The 17,254-nt window shown below is 46.1% G+C and overlaps 6 non-coding genes across 6 annotated transcripts; all 6 read right to left on the bottom strand.

Annotated features, from left to right (window-relative positions):
• Nucleotides 1-552: 552 nt before the first annotated feature.
• On the bottom strand, nucleotides 553-626 carry trnan-guu (transfer RNA asparagine (anticodon GUU)). Its single transcript has one exon. It is a non-coding gene; the product is annotated as a tRNA-Asn (tRNA).
• Nucleotides 627-2,206: 1,580 nt separating this feature from the next.
• trnan-guu (transfer RNA asparagine (anticodon GUU)) lies at nucleotides 2,207-2,280 on the bottom strand. Its single transcript has one exon. It is a non-coding gene; the product is annotated as a tRNA-Asn (tRNA).
• A 549-nt stretch (nucleotides 2,281-2,829) lies between these two features.
• On the bottom strand, nucleotides 2,830-2,903 carry trnan-guu (transfer RNA asparagine (anticodon GUU)). Its single transcript has one exon. It is a non-coding gene; the product is annotated as a tRNA-Asn (tRNA).
• A 538-nt stretch (nucleotides 2,904-3,441) lies between these two features.
• On the bottom strand, nucleotides 3,442-3,515 carry trnai-gau (transfer RNA isoleucine (anticodon GAU)). Its single transcript has one exon. It is a non-coding gene; the product is annotated as a tRNA-Ile (tRNA).
• Nucleotides 3,516-3,766: 251 nt separating this feature from the next.
• trnan-guu (transfer RNA asparagine (anticodon GUU)) lies at nucleotides 3,767-3,840 on the bottom strand. Its single transcript has one exon. It is a non-coding gene; the product is annotated as a tRNA-Asn (tRNA).
• A 1,568-nt stretch (nucleotides 3,841-5,408) lies between these two features.
• Nucleotides 5,409-5,482, bottom strand: trnan-guu (transfer RNA asparagine (anticodon GUU)). The gene has a single exon. It is a non-coding gene; the product is annotated as a tRNA-Asn (tRNA).
• Nucleotides 5,483-17,254: the final 11,772 nt, after the last annotated feature.

Here is a 17,254-nt window from a genome sequence, read left to right as displayed (position 1 = left end):
AATTGATACAGAAGGCAAATTCAAAACATTTTTATTTCCCTGGGTGGGCACCAATCTTTCAGTTAACAGCCGATCGCGTTCACCAATTGCGACACAGCCACATCCGCATTGATGTCTTGTACGGTTTTGATTTTCACCGTGTAACCCATGTCACTTTCTAATCCCAAACTAATGTACAATGCAACTTGAGGAAATGTTCATTGCGTCTCCGTGTGGGGTTGAAGCACCAACCTTTCAGTTAACAGCCGAACGTGCTCACCAATTGTGCCACAGAGACATCCACATCAATGGCTTACACTGTTTTCATGTTCACCGTGTCCCATGTCACTTTCTAAAATCAAATTGATACCCAAGGCAAATTCAGGAAATGTTCATTGCGTGTCTGGGTGGGGTTGAACCACCAACCTTCCCGTTAACAGCCGAACGCACTCACCAATTGCGCCACAGAGACACCCGCATCAATGTCTTTTACACTTTTGATTTTCACCGTGTAACCATGTCATTTTCTAAAAAATTCTTGATACCCAAGGCAAATTCAAAAAATACTGACAGCGTCCCTAGGTGGGCTTGAACCACCAACTTTTCAGTTAACAGCCGAATGCGCTTACCAATTGCGCCACAGAGACATTACAAATGATGTCTTATGCAGTTTTGATTTTTACCGTGTAACCCATGTCACTTTCTAATATCAAATTCATACCCAATGCAACTTCAGGGAATGTTCATTGCGTCCTAGGTAGGGTTGAACCACCAACCTTTTGGTTAACAACCGAACGCGCTCACCAATTACACCACAGAGACATCTGCATCAATGGCTTATACCGTTTTCATTTTTACCGTGTCCCATGTCACTTTCTAATATCAAATTGATACCCAAGGCAAATTCAGGAAATTTTCATTGCATCCCTGGGTGGGGTTGAACCACCAACCTTTCCGTTAACAGCCGAAAACACTCAAATAGAGACATCCGCATCAATTTCTTTTACGCTTTTGATTTTCAATGATGGCTTGTCCGGTTTTTCTTTTGCACGTGTGACCCGTGTCATACCAAATGTCAAAGTCAGAAAACCATTGCGTCCCTGAATGGGCTCGACCCACGAACCTTTGTCTTCACAGCCGAACACGCTCACCAATTGCGCAATAGAATGATCCTCATCTCTAGCTTATACAATTTGGATTTTCACCGTGTAATGCATATCATCGTCTACCAAGAGGGATTTAATTGATACCAAAGGGCCAATTCAGAAAATGTTCACTGCATCCCTTGGTGGACTCGAAGCACAAACCTTTCAGAGACTTTGATTTTTACCGGGTAACACATGTCATTTTCTAAAACAGAATTGATGCAGAAGGTAACCTCCAACAACGGTCATACCATCCATGGGTGGTTTCGAACCACCAACCTTTCAGTTCACAGCCAAACGCGCACCCCAATTAAGCCACTGAGAAATCCGCATTGATGTCTTATACCGTTTTAATTTTTACCGTGTAACCTATGTCATTTCCTAAGAATTGAGACCTAACGCAACATCAGGAAATGTTCATTTGGTCCCTGTGTGGGGTTGAACCACCAACCTTTCAGTTAACACACGAACGCGCTCATGAATTGCGCCACAGAGACATCCACATTGGTAGCTTGTCCGATATTAATTTTGAACGTGTGACCCATGTCCATATTCCAAATGTCAAATTCAGAAAACCATTGCTTCCCTGAATGGGCTCGACCCACCAACCTTTAGGTTAACAGCTGAACATGCTCACCAAATGTGCAACAGAATGATCCTCATAGCTAGCTTATACAGTTTGGATTTTCACCGTGTAATGCATATCATCGTCTACCAAGAGGGATTTAATTGATACCAAAAGGCCAATTCAGAAAATGTTCACTGCATCCCTTGGTGGAGTCAAAGCATGAACCTTTCAGAGGCATCTAAGTGCTGGCATATAAAGTTTTGATTTTCACCATATAAAGTCTCTATATTGTCAAATTTTGAATTAATAACAAACACACATTCAGAAGATGCTTATTGCGACCCTGGGTGGGCTCAAACCACCAATCTTTCGGTCCTCAGCCGAACACGCTCACCAACTGCACCACAGAAACATCCGCATTGACATCTTGTACAGTTTCGATTTTTACGGTGTAACCCATGTCATTTCCTAAAAATGAAACGATACCCAAGGCAAATTCAGAAAATACTTATTGCGTCCCTGGGTGGGCTCGAACCACCAACCTTTCAGTTAACAGCCGAACGCGCTCACCAATTGCGCCACAGAGACACCTGCACTGACACCATATACAGTTTTGATTTTCACCATGTAACTCATGTCATTTTTTTTCTAACATTGAATTGATACACAAGGCAAACTCAAAATAATGTCGTTGCTTCCCTTGGTGGGCTCGAACCACCAACCTTTCAGTCAACAGCCAAACGCGCTCACCAATTGCACCACAGAAACATCCACATTGACAACTTTTACAGTTTTGAATTTCAGCGTGTAAACCATGTCATTTTCTAAAACTGATAGCCAATGGAAATTCAATGAAATGTTCATTGCTTGGGGTTGAATCATCAACCTTTCGGTTATTAGCCGAACGCGCTCACCAATAGCGCCACAGAGACATGTATGGCATTAAGAAAATCTTCCTTGCTTCCCTGGGTGGGCTCAAACCACCAATCTTTCAGTCCTCAGCCGAACACGCTCACCAATTGCACCACAGAAACATCCGCATTGACGTCTTGTACAGTTTCATTTTTTAACGGTGTAACCCATGTCATTTCCTAAAAATGAATTGATACCCAAGGCAAATTCAGAAAATACTCACTGCGTCCCTGGGTGGGCTCGAACCACCAACCTCTCAGTTAACAGCCGAACGCGCTCACCAATTGCGCCACAGAGACATCTGCATTGACATCATATACAGTTTTGATTTTCACCGTGTAACCCATGTCATTTTTTCTAACTGAATTGATACCCAAGGCAAACTCAAAATAATGTCGTTGCTTCCCTTGGTGGGCTCGAACCACCAACCTTTCAGTTATAACAGAACAATTCAGAAAATGTTCGCTGCATCCCTTGGTGGACTCGAAGGATGAACCTCTCACAGACATCCTAAGTGCTGGCATAGAAAGCTTTGATTTTCACTTAAGTCGTCAAATTGAAATAAACACTCAGAAAATGCTTATTGTGGGCCTTGGTGGGCTTGAATCAACCTTTCAGTTAAAAGCCAGACTCGCTCACCAATTTTGCCACACAGACATTCGCATCGATGTCTTATACAGTTTTGATTTTCACCGTGTAACCCATGTCATTTCCTAAAAGAATTGATACTAAGGCAAATTCAGAAGACAACAATAGCTTGTATAATTTTCATTTTGAACATGTGACCTGTCATTGTTTTGAAATAATAACAAACACAAATTCAAAGGATGCTCATAGTGTCCCTGGGTGGGCTGGAACCACCAACGTTTCAGTTATCAGCTGAATGTGCTCACCAATTGCGCCACAGAGACTTCCGTCTCTGTGATGGCTTGTTCGGTTTTAATTTTAAACGTATGACCCATGTCGATACCAAATATCAAATTCAGAAACCCTTCATTGCGTCCCTGAGTGGGCTTGACCCACCAACAGCCAAACGCGCTCACCAATTGCGCCACAGAGACATCGCATTGATGGCTTATACAGTTTTGATTTTCACTGTGTAACCCAAGTAACTTTCTAATATCAAATTGATACCAAATGCAAATTCAAGAAACGTTCATTGCGTCCCTGGGTGGGGTTGACCCACCGACCTTTCGGTTAACAGCCGAACGAGCTCACCAATTGCGCCATAGAGACATACACAACAATAGCTTGTATAATTTTCATTTCGAACGTTTGACCTATGTCATTGTTTACAAAATTTGAATTGTTACCAAATGTCAAATTCAGGAAACCTTATTTGCGTCCCTGGGTGGGCTCGACCCACCAACCTTTCTGTTAACAGCCGAACACGCTCACCAAACGTGCAACAGAATGATCCTCAACGCTAGCTTATCCAGTTTGGAGTTTCCCCGTGTAATGCATGTCATTGTCTACCAAGAGAGATTGAATTGATTCCAAAAGTCGAATTCAGAAAATTTTCATTGCGCCTCCAAATGTTCACTGCATCCCTTGGTGGACTCGAACCACCAACTTTTCAGTTAACAGCCGAAAGCCCTCACCAATTGCGCCATGGACACATCCGTATCGATGTCTTATACAGTTTACAGTATACAAACCCATCTCATTTTCCAATGTCAAATTGCTACCCATTGCAAATTCAGGAACTGTTCATTGCGTCCTTCGGTGGGGTTGAACCACGAACTTTCGGTTAACAGCCGAACGCGCTGAGACATCCACAATGATGGCTTATACAGTTTTTATTTTCACCATGTAACCCATGTCATTTTCTAAAATTGATCTGATACCCAAGGCAAATTGCCTCTTCAGTGCAGTTAGAAAAAGATAATCATGTGGCCCAAATTGAGAGGAGCTTTAAGCTATATCCAGAGCTGGGCATCGTCTATTTCACATCTGCATATTCAATCGATCCACGTGGTCCCATTCGGTCCCATTCAGCCAAATGACGTCGAGAACAGACTTAACCTGTACCACGTCACAGGTAGGTGCCGCATGTATAAGGGTCTATTCTGACAAAGCAGCATTGTTTACATTGGGTGCAGTGCATTGTGGGATGCGTGATATCAACGTGCGGAGCTCTATAGTGGCCCACTGTGCCATTCTGTGGATGACATCACACTCTTTCGACAACTTGCCCTCGACCAGTGCTTACCAAGGACCACCTGAGCAGCCCGTGTGGCCTGTTCTAAAAATAGGTCACCAGTGATGAAACATTGTAATTTCTTTGGAATGTTGTAAAAGTGATCATTTTGAAATGAAAAAATTTGCAGAGATTTATAGAAATAAAGTGTTGCATAGTGTTGTTGTGAAAAAACAGTAACGTGATCAGTGTCTTTACATAGACGAAAGTAATTCATTATTAATAAAAGATACAAAATCAGTTATCAATTATGGTCATACCATCCCTGGGTGGGCTCGAATCACCAACCTTTCAGTTACCAGACGGACTCACTCATCAATTGCGCCACAAAGACATCCGCATTGATGGTTTATACAGTTTTGATTTTCGGCATGTAACCCATGTTATTTTCTAAAATTGAATTGATACACAAGGCAAACTCAAAAAATGTTGATTGTGTCCCTGGGTGGGCTCAAACCACCAATCTTTCAGTCAACACCCCAACTAACTGCGCCACAGAACCATCCGCATTGATGTTTTGTACGGTTTTGATTTTTACTGTGCAACCCAAGTCATTGCCTAAAAATGAATTGATAACCAAGTGAAATTCAGAAAATACTCATTGCGTCCCTGGGTGGGCTCGAACCACCAACCTTTCAGTTAACAGCCGAACGCGCTCACCAATTGCGCCACAGAGACATCTGCATTGATAACTTTGACAGTTTTGATTTTCACCGTGTAACCCATGTCATTTTCTAATATCAAATTGATACCCAATGGAAATTCAATGAAACGTACATTGCTTGGGGTTGAACCAACAACCTTTCGGATATTAGCCGAACGCGCTCACCAATAGCGCCACAGAGACATGTATGGTATTAAGAAAATCTTCCTTGCTTCCCTGGATGGGCTCGACCCACCAACCTTTCAGTTACCAGACGGACTCACTCACCAATTGCCCCACAGAGACATCCGCATAAATGGTTTATACAATTTAGATTTTCGGCATGTAACCCATGTTATTTTCTAAAATTGAACTGATACACAAGGCAAATTCAAAAAAAATTTATTTCCCTGGGTGGGCTGGTTGACCACCAATCTTTCAGTTAACAGCCGATCGCGCTCACCAATTGCGACATAGACACATCCGCATTGATGTCTCGTACGGTTTTGATTTTCACCGTGTAACCCATGTCACTTTCTAATCCCAAACTAATGTACAATGCAACTTGAGGAAATGTTCATTGCGTCTCCGTGTGGGGTTGAAGCACCAACCTTTCAGTTAACAGCCGAACGTGCTCACCAATTGCGTCACAGAGACATCCACATCAATGGCTTACACTGTTTTCATGTTCACCGTGTCCCATGTCACTTTCTAAAATCAAATTGATACCCAAGGCAAAGTCAATAAATGTTCATTGCATGTCTGGGTGGGGTTGAACTACCAACCTTCCCGTTAACAGCCGAACGCACTCACCAATAGCGCCACAGAGACATCCGGATCAATGACTTTTACACTTTTGATTTTCACCATGTAACCATGTCATTTTCTAAAAAATTCTTGATACCCAAGGCAAATTCAAAGAACACTCACAGCATCCCTGGGTGGGCTTGAACCACTAACCTTTCAGTTAACAGCCGAATGCGCTTACCAATGGCGCCACAGAGACATTAGGAATGATGATTTATACAGTTTAGATTTTCACCATGTAACCCATGTCATTTTTTTCTAACATTGAATTGATACCCTTGGCAAACTCAAAATAACGTTGTTGCTTCCCTTGGTGGGCTCGAACCACCAACCTTTCAGTTAACAGCCAAACACGCTCACCAATTGTGCCACAGAAACATCCTCATTGATAGCTTTTACAGTTTTGATTTTCACCGTGTAAACCATGTCATTTTCTAGTCAAAATGATAGCCAATGGAAATTCAATGAAATGTTCATTGCTTGTGGTTGAATCATCAACCTTTCGGTTATTAGCCGAACGCACTCACCAATAGCGCCACAGAGACATATACGGTTTTAATTTTGAACGTGTGACCCATGTGTTTACAATATTTGAATTGATACCAAATGTCAAATTCAGAAAACCTTCTTTGCTTCCCTGGGTGGGCTCGACCCACCAACCTTTCTCTTAACAGCCGAACACGCTCACCAAATGCGCAACAGAATGATCCTCATCGCTAGCTTATACAGTTTGAAATTACCCAAGGCAAACTCAGAAAATGTTCACTGTGTTGCTTGGTGGACTCGAACCACCAACTTTTCAGTTAACAGCCGAAAGCCCTCACCAATTGCGCCATGGACACATCCGTATCGATGTCTTATACAGTTTACAGTATACAAACCCATCTCATTTTCCAATGTCAAATTGCTACCCATTGCAAATTCAGGAACTGTTCATTGCGTCCTTGGGTGGGGTTGAACCACGAACTTTCGGTTAACAGCCGAACGCGCTGACACATCCACAATGATGGCTTATACAGTTTTTATTTTCACCATGTAACCCATGTCATTTTCTAAAATTGATCTGATACCCAAGGCAAATTGCCTCTTCAGTGCAGTTAGAAAAAGATAATCATGTGGCCCAAATTGAGAGGAGCTTTAAGCTATATCCAGAGCTGGGCATCGCCTATTTCACATCTGCATATTCAATCGATCCACGTGGTCCCATTCGGTCCCATTCAGCCAAATGACGTCGAGAACAGACTTAACCTGTACCACGTCACAGGTAGGTGCCGCATGTATAAGGGTCTATTCTGCCAAAGCATCATTGTTTACATTGGGTGCAGTGCATTCTGGGATGCGTGATATCAACGTGCGGAGCTCTATAGTGGCCCACTGTGCCATTGACAACTTGCCCTCGACCAGTGCTTACCAAGGACCACCTGAGCAGCCCGTGGGGCCTGTTCTAAAAATAGGTCACTAGTGATGAAACATTGTAATTTCTTTGGAATGTTGTAAAAGTGATCATTTTGAAATGAAAACATTTGCAGAGATTTATAGAAATAAAGTGTTGCATAGTGATACTGTTTCCTACCTTGAAAAAACAAGTGCTGATAATTGTTGTGAAAAAACAGTAACGTGATCAGTGTCTTTACATAGACGAAAGTAATTCATTATTAATAAAAGATACAAAATCAGTTATTTCAAAAGTATGTATGAAACTGGTAGCCCTTCGCATTAGCCAGTAGCCAAAAAGTGGCTCTCAGTTTCAAAACGGTTGGTGACCCCTGCCCTAGTCTTACGTGAGTTTAAACAGGGCAGAGAAATGTAAGTTGTAGTATTGTGTGGCCAATGTTATTTGGCTGTTTTTAATTTTTTAAACATATGAGGACTGTCAATAAAATACAGCTGAATTTTAACAACATAGACATGGTTGCTGTATCACACAAAACACACAAAATCCCAGTGAATGGATTTAAAAAATCTATATCCCGCTGGTAGTCGCCGTGCAGCTTATGACCACTAGATGGGAGTGCAATGCAATCAATAAAATACTGTCTACTCCCTGTCATAATACAATTTTTGCCCATTGCTTGAACACATTTTGCAAAATTTGGCTCACCGTGTCAAAACTCTGCATACAAGCAAATAAGACACAAGACAGGGAAATAAACCATTCACATATATGTCAAATTGAAACTCTGATATCAAAACCCAAAAATCCCTCGACAACATGTCATTCGATGACAAAATGGGTATCACTTATTTCATATGAATACACGCTCAGATCAGCAGCAACACACTTGTCTACTTTAAATAAAACACAGCAGTCTTTCGTTTTCACTTTTTTATTCACTTCCAAAGAAGACACTTTTCCACAACAACCAAAAGCTGAAATACTCAATACAAAATAATTACTTTACAGTAGTGTCTTTTCCAGTGGAGACAGTTAAAGCAAAAATATGTCTGATGGTGGTAATGCTTACCCGATTCATGTCGTTGAATACTTTCCTATCTGCAAGTATTTGTTGCTGTAGCTGGTGGAGATGGATTACATTGTTTGCTATGACCATGTTCACTATGTCAAGTTCTTGCTTTTGGGTGAACAGGCGTTGGCATCCACCATCAACAGGTCTTCTAGCCACTCCACAGAAAAATGCAACTACAAATTGTTGTTGTTTGCTTCTTTTTTACCGTACCATATTTACCATATACAATACTGACACCTCAACATGTTATCATGGTATGTTTCACAAAACGACCACTTTTTTTGGAAAAAGGATTATTCGCCACATGCAATACAGTAAATGTGATACGGAAATGTGATTTTGGTACAGTGTTGGAATGTTTTGTAGGTCTGGAGTCCATAAGCCCAATTAGCAATTTACAAAACAACTACTTACTCAATGCGTGTTCGTTTTATCTTTCAAGAAGGTATCCAATGTAAATAAAGACTTACACCGGTCGATTGAGTTTTCTCGTCAGTTTTCTTTACCATCTCTGAAGAAAATGTTTTATTTTTCCCTTTTATGATCGTTCTTCATCCAATCAAATTTGTTTAGAAAGTTCTGGTGGGCTGGACCAGAGCCAGCAGTCTGGTTCTGCCAAGGCAGAAAGCTCTTTGCCCTTGGCAACACAGAGCAAAAATTCTGATTGGATGACAATACAACCTTTTAAATGATGGATTAATAAATATATTATGCAGTATATATGAATTAATTGTAGATATCAAGACTTTAGCTTGAGGATCCATACTTAAAATTGAGCACTCTGGATCGGAATATCGATATTTTGGTATAGATCTGCCCATCCCTAGTTGAAGGCAGTCAGGTCAGCCTTCCCTGCTGATGAGGTGTGCCTTATTTATTTTTCCGGGCGTTGGCAACCCTAGTTACACCCCTGGTACATACACTATCCTTTTCGGTAGGGGTTACAATTAGGCATGGGTTAGGGTTAGGCATGCGAAGTATGTCCTTGTCTGGGACATCAACCCTACTGTGAAACCTTAGGAACATCTCATGCATGTCATGCCCCTGAAGAACACAGCAAGACTGGAAACATACTGTATTCAGCATCTCATTAATATCATTCAGTTCATCAGGCCTCAACATGTTTCTGTATTCTAAGAAAGGGAGATTTTCACAATGTTTTTTTGGGGCATGTTTGTATTACACAGTACGCTGAATTATTGTCTTCAATAGCAGCCCATGCGGCTTTCTGCCGGACGTCTCTGTGGGATTCCCTCTGTGTTGAATAGAACTGTGACACTGCTAGAAGTGTTTGTTGATGTGAAGCTGTCGTTATAGTAACTTGCGATGCAGGGTTATTCGGTTTGTGTATACATTATAACCTGTTATTTGATTCCTTTGCCATACTTCTTATAATGTCAATTATCACATTTATTTTACATCCTTTTCTTGAATTAATTTAAATTTAATTGCCAAATGGTTCTCAACAAACGTATTTCTTTTCAGTGTGTTGACTTGTAATTCACTGTAGTAATCTAGTTTGGACATAGTGGTACAATTCAATCCAGGACTTTCCACGAACGTAGCTGCGTAAGTAAAAGTGATAACTATCCTGGTTGGTTTACAAAGGACAAAGGACAAAAAAGTGTGTGTGGGGGGGGGGGGGTAGCAACATATTAATCATAACCCAATAGTGTCTCTAGTGAAAGCTCAGTTTCCAGTTTTACAAGACAAGAAACTACTCTGCAAGAGTATACTATACATACAGTCTATGTGTATTCACACTTCACACTGAAAAAAAAATTGGAGTGATCTACAGGTACAAGGAGAGTTTTTGAGTCAAATTTAATTGCATAGTATCAGTTTATTTAAAAAAAGGTACTCAGAGATTGAAGAACAAACCTACATCCTTCAGATTAGGAGATGGCCACTTTTTCACCTGAGCCATGCTGCTCCTACTGTGAGTTAGTATATCACTGGTGTCAGGCGGAATATGCATATGTCCAAAAGCAGACTGAATTTTTGGGGTCTCCTTTTGGAGACATCAGCAATATACTAACACACCTGTTTTTCCAGTGTTCTGGCCCATTTTGTTTTATGTTTCCAGTGGAAATTTAACACCACAAATACAGTCTATGTGAAAAATAATTTTCCTCATTGAAAAGGTCAAGAAGAAGTCAAAACCCAGTAGTCTAGCTCTCTTCCAGTAACCCGTTACACAGGGATAATGCCGCCGAACAAAGAAACAGGATCCTGTGAGTAAGTTAAAGACAGGCAGGAAACTGATAATACTGTAATGCCCCTCGAAGTGGTCAAAGATGCACACAGTCGCGGATGCAGTCTGATCGTCGTTTTTAATCACAGATCGTAACGGAGAACAGTACACATTCACACAAGAGCTGCTGGTGGCCACAACTCACGCCCATGCGCTCAATCATCCACACGCTCTCCCCCTCAACTTCCCTCCTAAACTCCTTGTCCCCTCGCTATGACGTCACTCACTACCCATAGGCCCAGCCAGCACATGCACAAAACAAGGAACAGATATTACACTGCCCTCCCCTTTATGAAACCCTCGCCCCCGAGGGGGTCAACAACAAAAAATCCTCTAGGCGCTGCGGCCTACGCCTCTGTCTCTTGGGTCGGCCTGGACCCGTGCCATTTCTGTCTCCAACCGGAGGAACAGGGACAACATGAGTGGGATCTGGGGAACCTGAATCCACCACTCGTCCTGAAATGGCAGGTGAAACAGACCCGGCCTCAAATATCGGAACACCACTGCCCCGGTACGGAGCCAACCTGTCCCGATGTAGGGCAACCCTCCGGCCCCTGGGGGGAACTGCCACTCGATACACTACCTCCCCCACCCGCTCAAGGACCCTACACGGCCCGTCCCAATGACTGTCTAACTTAGGGCACCGTCCCTTCTTTCTTTTTGGTGTATACACCCAAACCAGCTCGTCGACCTGGAAGTTCCGCCCCTTGCTGCGTACGTCGTAGTTCCGCTTCTGCCGTGCACCAGCTTTCTCTAGCTGGTCCCGGGCGAAGACATGCGCTGCCTCCAAACGATCCTGCAGTCTCCGGGCATATTCCAACCCCGGCCGATCCTCGGGGCTACCTGGTGGTCTGCCAAACGCCATCTCCGCTGGTGTCCGGATCTCCCGGCCAAGCATCAGCAGAGCAGGAGTACAGCTTGTGGAACTTTGGACAGCCGAACGATACGCCATCAACACCATTGGAATATGCTGGTCCCAATCACGTTGGCGCTCGGAGGTGAGGATGGCAAGCTGCTGCTGCATGGTGCGGTTAAAACGTTCAACTAAACCATCACTCTGCGGATGCAAAGGGGTGGTTCGCGTCTTCTGCATGTTCAAGCGTTCACAAAGGGCAGCAAAAACCTTGGACTCAAAATTTCTTCCTTGATCACTGTGGAGTATATCTGCAGTCCCAAACCGGCAGAACATGCCCTCCAACAGTGCATCCGCCACCGTCTCTGCCTCCTGATCTGGCAGTGCGTATGCCTCGGGCCACTTTGTGAAATAGTCCATCGCACACAGCACGTAACGGTTCCCTCTGTCCGTCACGGGAAAAGGACCCATAATGTCCACAGCAACCCGCTCCATGGGCGCCCCAACTCTCTGTTGCTGAAGCGGTGCATGCGATTGGTCTTGAGGGCCCTTGTAGGCCGCGCACTCGTCACACCGCCGGCAAAAGTCCTCCACGTCCCGTCGATGCTGGCCCCAGTAAAACCCTTGTCGAAGCCGTCTGAGTGTCTTTGTGCTGCCAAAGTGTCCGGTACCCGTGCCCCCGTGGCATGCTCTCAGTACCGACTCTCTAAGAGCTCTGGGCACCACCACCTGCCACCTCTCCTCTCCGGTCGCTGGGTCCTTCCACGCACGCTGCAGCACGCCATCCTTCATGCGTAAGAGAGCAAACTTGCTCCAAAGGCCCTTGGCGCCAACAGAGAGTCCCATCACTCCTTCCCAGGGTGGCCTCCTGCCACTCTGGACCCACTGTCGCACAGGGTTGAGATCACGATCCTCTTCCTGCTTGACAGCCCACTCTGCAATGTCCACAGCCTCCAGGATGCAGCACGATGGTCCAGCGGCAGTCGCCTCCCCACACAGCTCCAACTCCCTGGCATCCCGCCGGTCGCAGTAGCCGCAGCCGCCAACAGCACATGGACGCCGGGAAAGGGCATCAGCATTGACGTGCTGAGCTCCAGCCCGATGTACCACAGTAAAGTGGAACGCCTGCAGCTCCTCCAGCCACCGTGCCACTTGGCCTTCTGGTTCCCTGAACGACATCAACCACTGCAGCGCAGCATGATCCGTCCTGATGGTGAACGGAACGCCACATAGGTAGTACTTGAAATGACGCGCAGCCAAAACAACTGCCAGCAGTTCACGTCTGGTGACACAGTATCGTCGTTCACTCTTATTGAAGATGCGGCTGAAGTAGGCCACCACTCGTTCACCTTCCGGCCCCACCTGTGACAACACCGCCCCCATGCCGACATTGCTAGCGTCCGTATCCAGCACAAAAGACAAGGCTGGATCAGGTGGAGTGAGAACAGGAGCATTGATGAGGGCATTTTTCAGGCTGGAAAATGCCTCCTGACAGTCCTGCGTCCACAAAAAGGGTTGGTTGCCCTGAAGAAGCCGGAACAAGGGCGCCCCGATGCAAGAAAATCCTCTCACGAACCGTCTGTAATATGAGGAAAGCCCCAAAAAACTCTTAAGCTGCTTCTGATCTTTTGGGGCTGGCCAGTCTTTGATGGCGCTGACCTTCTCCTCCAGTGTGCTGATGCCGTCTCCATTCACTCGGTGACCCAGGAACTCCACCTCTCGCCGCATAAAGTGGCACTTTTCAGGGTGCAGTTTCAGTCCAGCCGCAGCAATTCTACCCAGCACCAGCCTTAGAGACTCCAACGCAGTCTGGAAGGACTCACCGTGGACGAGGACATCGTCCAAATACACCAAGCATTCTTGCCGCGGAATGTTCGAGAGCACTGTGTCCATCAAGCGCTCGAACGTTCCTGGTGCATTGCAGAGTCCAAAACTCATTACTTTAAACTGCCAGTGTCCTCTGGGGGTGCAGAACGCTGTCTTAGGTCTGGACTCGGCGGTGAGGGGGACCTGCCAGTAGCCACTGCGCAGGTCGAGCGATGAGAACCACGCAGACCCAGAGACCAGATCCAACGTCTCATCTATCCGCGGGAGCGGGTAGCAGTCCTTTCTTGTCACTTTATTGAGCGGCCTGTAGTCCACACAGAACCGCGGTCTGGTACTTTTCTTTCTGGGAACCATGACCACGCCAGACGCCCACGGGCTGTCGGAAGGCTCTATAATTCCCGCCTCGAGCATAGCACGGACCTCCTGATCCGCAGCCTCCTGCTGGGCCAAAGGCAGGCGTCGGGGCCGCACCTTAACTGGTCGCGCGTCCCCGGTGTCGATGTGGTGCTCAACCAAGTGAGTGAGGCCCACCTCATTCTCACTGAGGGCAAAAATGCTCTCAAAGTCCCACAGCACCTGCCACAGCTGCTCCCGCTGCTCGACATCCAAGCCATCACAGTTCTTTTCCCAGATGAACCGTATCGCCTCTGCCCGGTTCTCTGCTAGGCGACCCGGGGTTACATTCCCTGGCATGGCTGGGCTGGCCGACACTGCCCCCCCCCAAGGGTCGTCCGTCACGGGGCGAGCGAACTCTACCCGATCTACTGTCGGTCGCTGTGAGGTCGACTCCGGTAGCCCCAACTGGGAACAAGTCCAGGTGGGGTGAGCGAACTCTACCCGATCTACCGTCGACTGCCTAGGAGCTGGTGCTGCAGCTACCTTGGTCGGGCTGGGTAGCATCATCCCCACCTGCAGCTTGTCTGCTGCAGGGTCAGCAGTGTTGATGATTACCCCCGAAGTACCCCGTTGAGACGCCGGAACTAGCCCCACACGCTGACCATTCGGCAGGTTGAGCACCCCAGCTCCCAAATCCACCACAACTTTTGCAGCTTTCAAAAAGTCCCGACCCAGAATACATGGGTCACTCACGTCCGCCACCCAAGCTGAGTGAGTTGTCGACAAACCCCCCAAAACAAACACAAATGTCCCTCTGCCTCTCATGGGGGCCGTTTCACCGGTCACTGTCCTCAGTTTTGTAAAGGTCGATTCTAAGACGGTTCCCACTGGAACGACGTCAGGCCTCACAATCGTGGCTGAGGACCCAGTGTCCACCAAGGCTGTACAAGAAGTGTCCCCAATCTGCACGCGAACATGACTGGGGTCCCCCACGTCTGTCCATCCCACCGTTACAACGGTCTCATCCTGGACATGAGGGTCCCTGTTCATAGCGCCAGCACATGCAGGTTGCACCTCCCGGTTAACGACTGGAGGGGTCCGCGTCATCCGGGCTACACGGACCCTTTTTCGTTTCCCTGCTGATTTAGCATCTTTGGGCAGCGCCGCAGAAGGTGACCTGGCTGTCCACACCCCCAGCAGACAACAGGGCGTGCACGCCGGCCACTTCCATCCTCATGCTGTGCTGAGCGAGTATTAATGGCACACACCAGCTCCTCCACCCATGCCGGTCTGCGCTCCTCCCCTTCCGGGAACGACGTTGCCGAAACGGGACAGTTTGGTGTCTGCAGCGCCCCCTTGGCTGCAATCTCCCTCTCCGTGGCGAGAGCAAGCGCGTCTCCCAGGGCTGCTGGGTGAGCAAGCTGGACATGCAGCCGCAGCTCATCTGGTCTGAGGGCTTGGATGAACTGATCACGTATCAGTTCATTTTGTATCTCATTTGGCATTCCAGCATACGCGCGCCGACCCAGGCTCTCGATCTCATGCGCGAGATAACGGAGCGGCTCCCCCGGATGTCGATCACGGTGCTTGAACTCACAGCGCAGGGAGTCTCTCAAATTAAACTCCCCAAAGCGCCTCTGCAAAGCACCCACCAGCGCGCTGTAATCGAGTCTCTCTTCGGGGCTCAGCAGCAGCAGACAGGATGTGGCATCCTCCGTCAGCGAAAGCGCCAACTGCACCGCTTTCGTCTTCTTCGGCCAATGCGCGGCATCAGCCACCAACTCGAACTGTGCTCTATAAGCCTCCCAACTTCCCTTTCCGGAGAATTTAAGTGCCTTCATAGCGGGCCACGCGAGGTCCAGAGCACCGCCATGCACGTTCACATTCACGTCCGCGGCGGCAGCTGTCGCTCCGTCATAGCGTAACCCCGTTTTTGCGGGCTCACGCTCATCTTGGCGCGGAACAGCAGCGTTATGCCGGCCGCACTCGGTGCAACTTGACTCAGGCATATCAATCACGCACGGCACGGCTTCTTCTTTCACCTTTCGTCGAATAAGGGGATCGCCGAACATCCTCAAAGCCGAGCGTGCGACGAGTGAATCCGAAACTTCTGACACCAATGTAATGCCCCTCGAAGTGGTCAAAGATGCACACAGTCGCGGATGCAGTCTGATCGTCGTTTTTAATCACAGATCGTAACGGAGAACAGTACACATTCACACAAGAGCTGCTGGTGGCCACAACTCACGCCCATGCGCTCAATCATCCACACGCTCTCCCCCTCAACTTCCCTCCTAAACTCCTTGTCCCCTCGCTATGACGTCACTCACTACCCATAGGCCCAGCCAGCACATGCACAAAACAAGGAACAGATATTACAATACAGTAGTGTAATGGTGCAAATGCCACATTTACATGATGCTGTCAGTTAGTGTCAAAGCAGAAATGTGTTGTAACATTGAATTCCAAAACACCGGTCACCCTACATTACAATCACCAGTCACAACTCTATGAGCCACAAGCATTTCTTAGTTCTTATTATTGTCAGCTTTTCAAATCGAGTCAACCCTAATGCAAACAGAGAAGTCTTTAAGTTCAGGATGGTTACCATAACATTCTGTTCGGATATCCTACACAGGCATTTACTACTTAATATTCACCACGAGTTATAGTTCCGTCCGGTTTGCCAATGCCTTCATGGCCAGTCGTCACTTCTCATAAATGCTACTTCTTTGTGTTGTTCTTTGTACCAACTCTTCTTCTGTGTGCTTTCTTTCATCCATTTATCCTCATTGACAAATTGACACCCATTCAGCTGGAGGGGGTGACATTTTATTTGTTTGCTACTCACTGACTAGGTCCCATTCAGTAAAGTTTCTGTTTCATTTAATCCATTTTAACAGTTTTGAATGGCCAGAATATATATATTCACAGCGTGGACCCCCTGTCTTGTCATCTTTTCCCCTAAAATTTAAAATTTCTCTAAAGGCTCAAATCCATCCCACATATACTCAAAAGCAGAAATTACTTTATAGCCGCACTTCTAACAGTACTTTCACTTGAGTACAATTTTTGGCTACTCCACCCACCTCTGCTGCAGTGTAATTAACATACTGTGGCATTGCAGAATTTATCAGGCCATGATATCATGATTACATAGACGGAAATCCACTTCCGCCTATTCTTAGTCCTTCTTTGTTTTTTTTAAGTTTCTCGTTTCTCGTTTATCGACTACAAAACGGGCGTCCGTCATGGCCGGATG

The sequence above is a fragment of the Filicampus tigris genome, chromosome 4 (assembly GCF_054856515.1).
Source record: "Filicampus tigris isolate MCC_2025a chromosome 4, RoL_Ftig_1.0, whole genome shotgun sequence".
Lineage (NCBI taxonomy): Eukaryota > Metazoa > Chordata > Actinopteri > Syngnathiformes > Syngnathidae > Filicampus > Filicampus tigris.
This window is presented reverse-complemented; position numbering and strand designations above follow the sequence as displayed.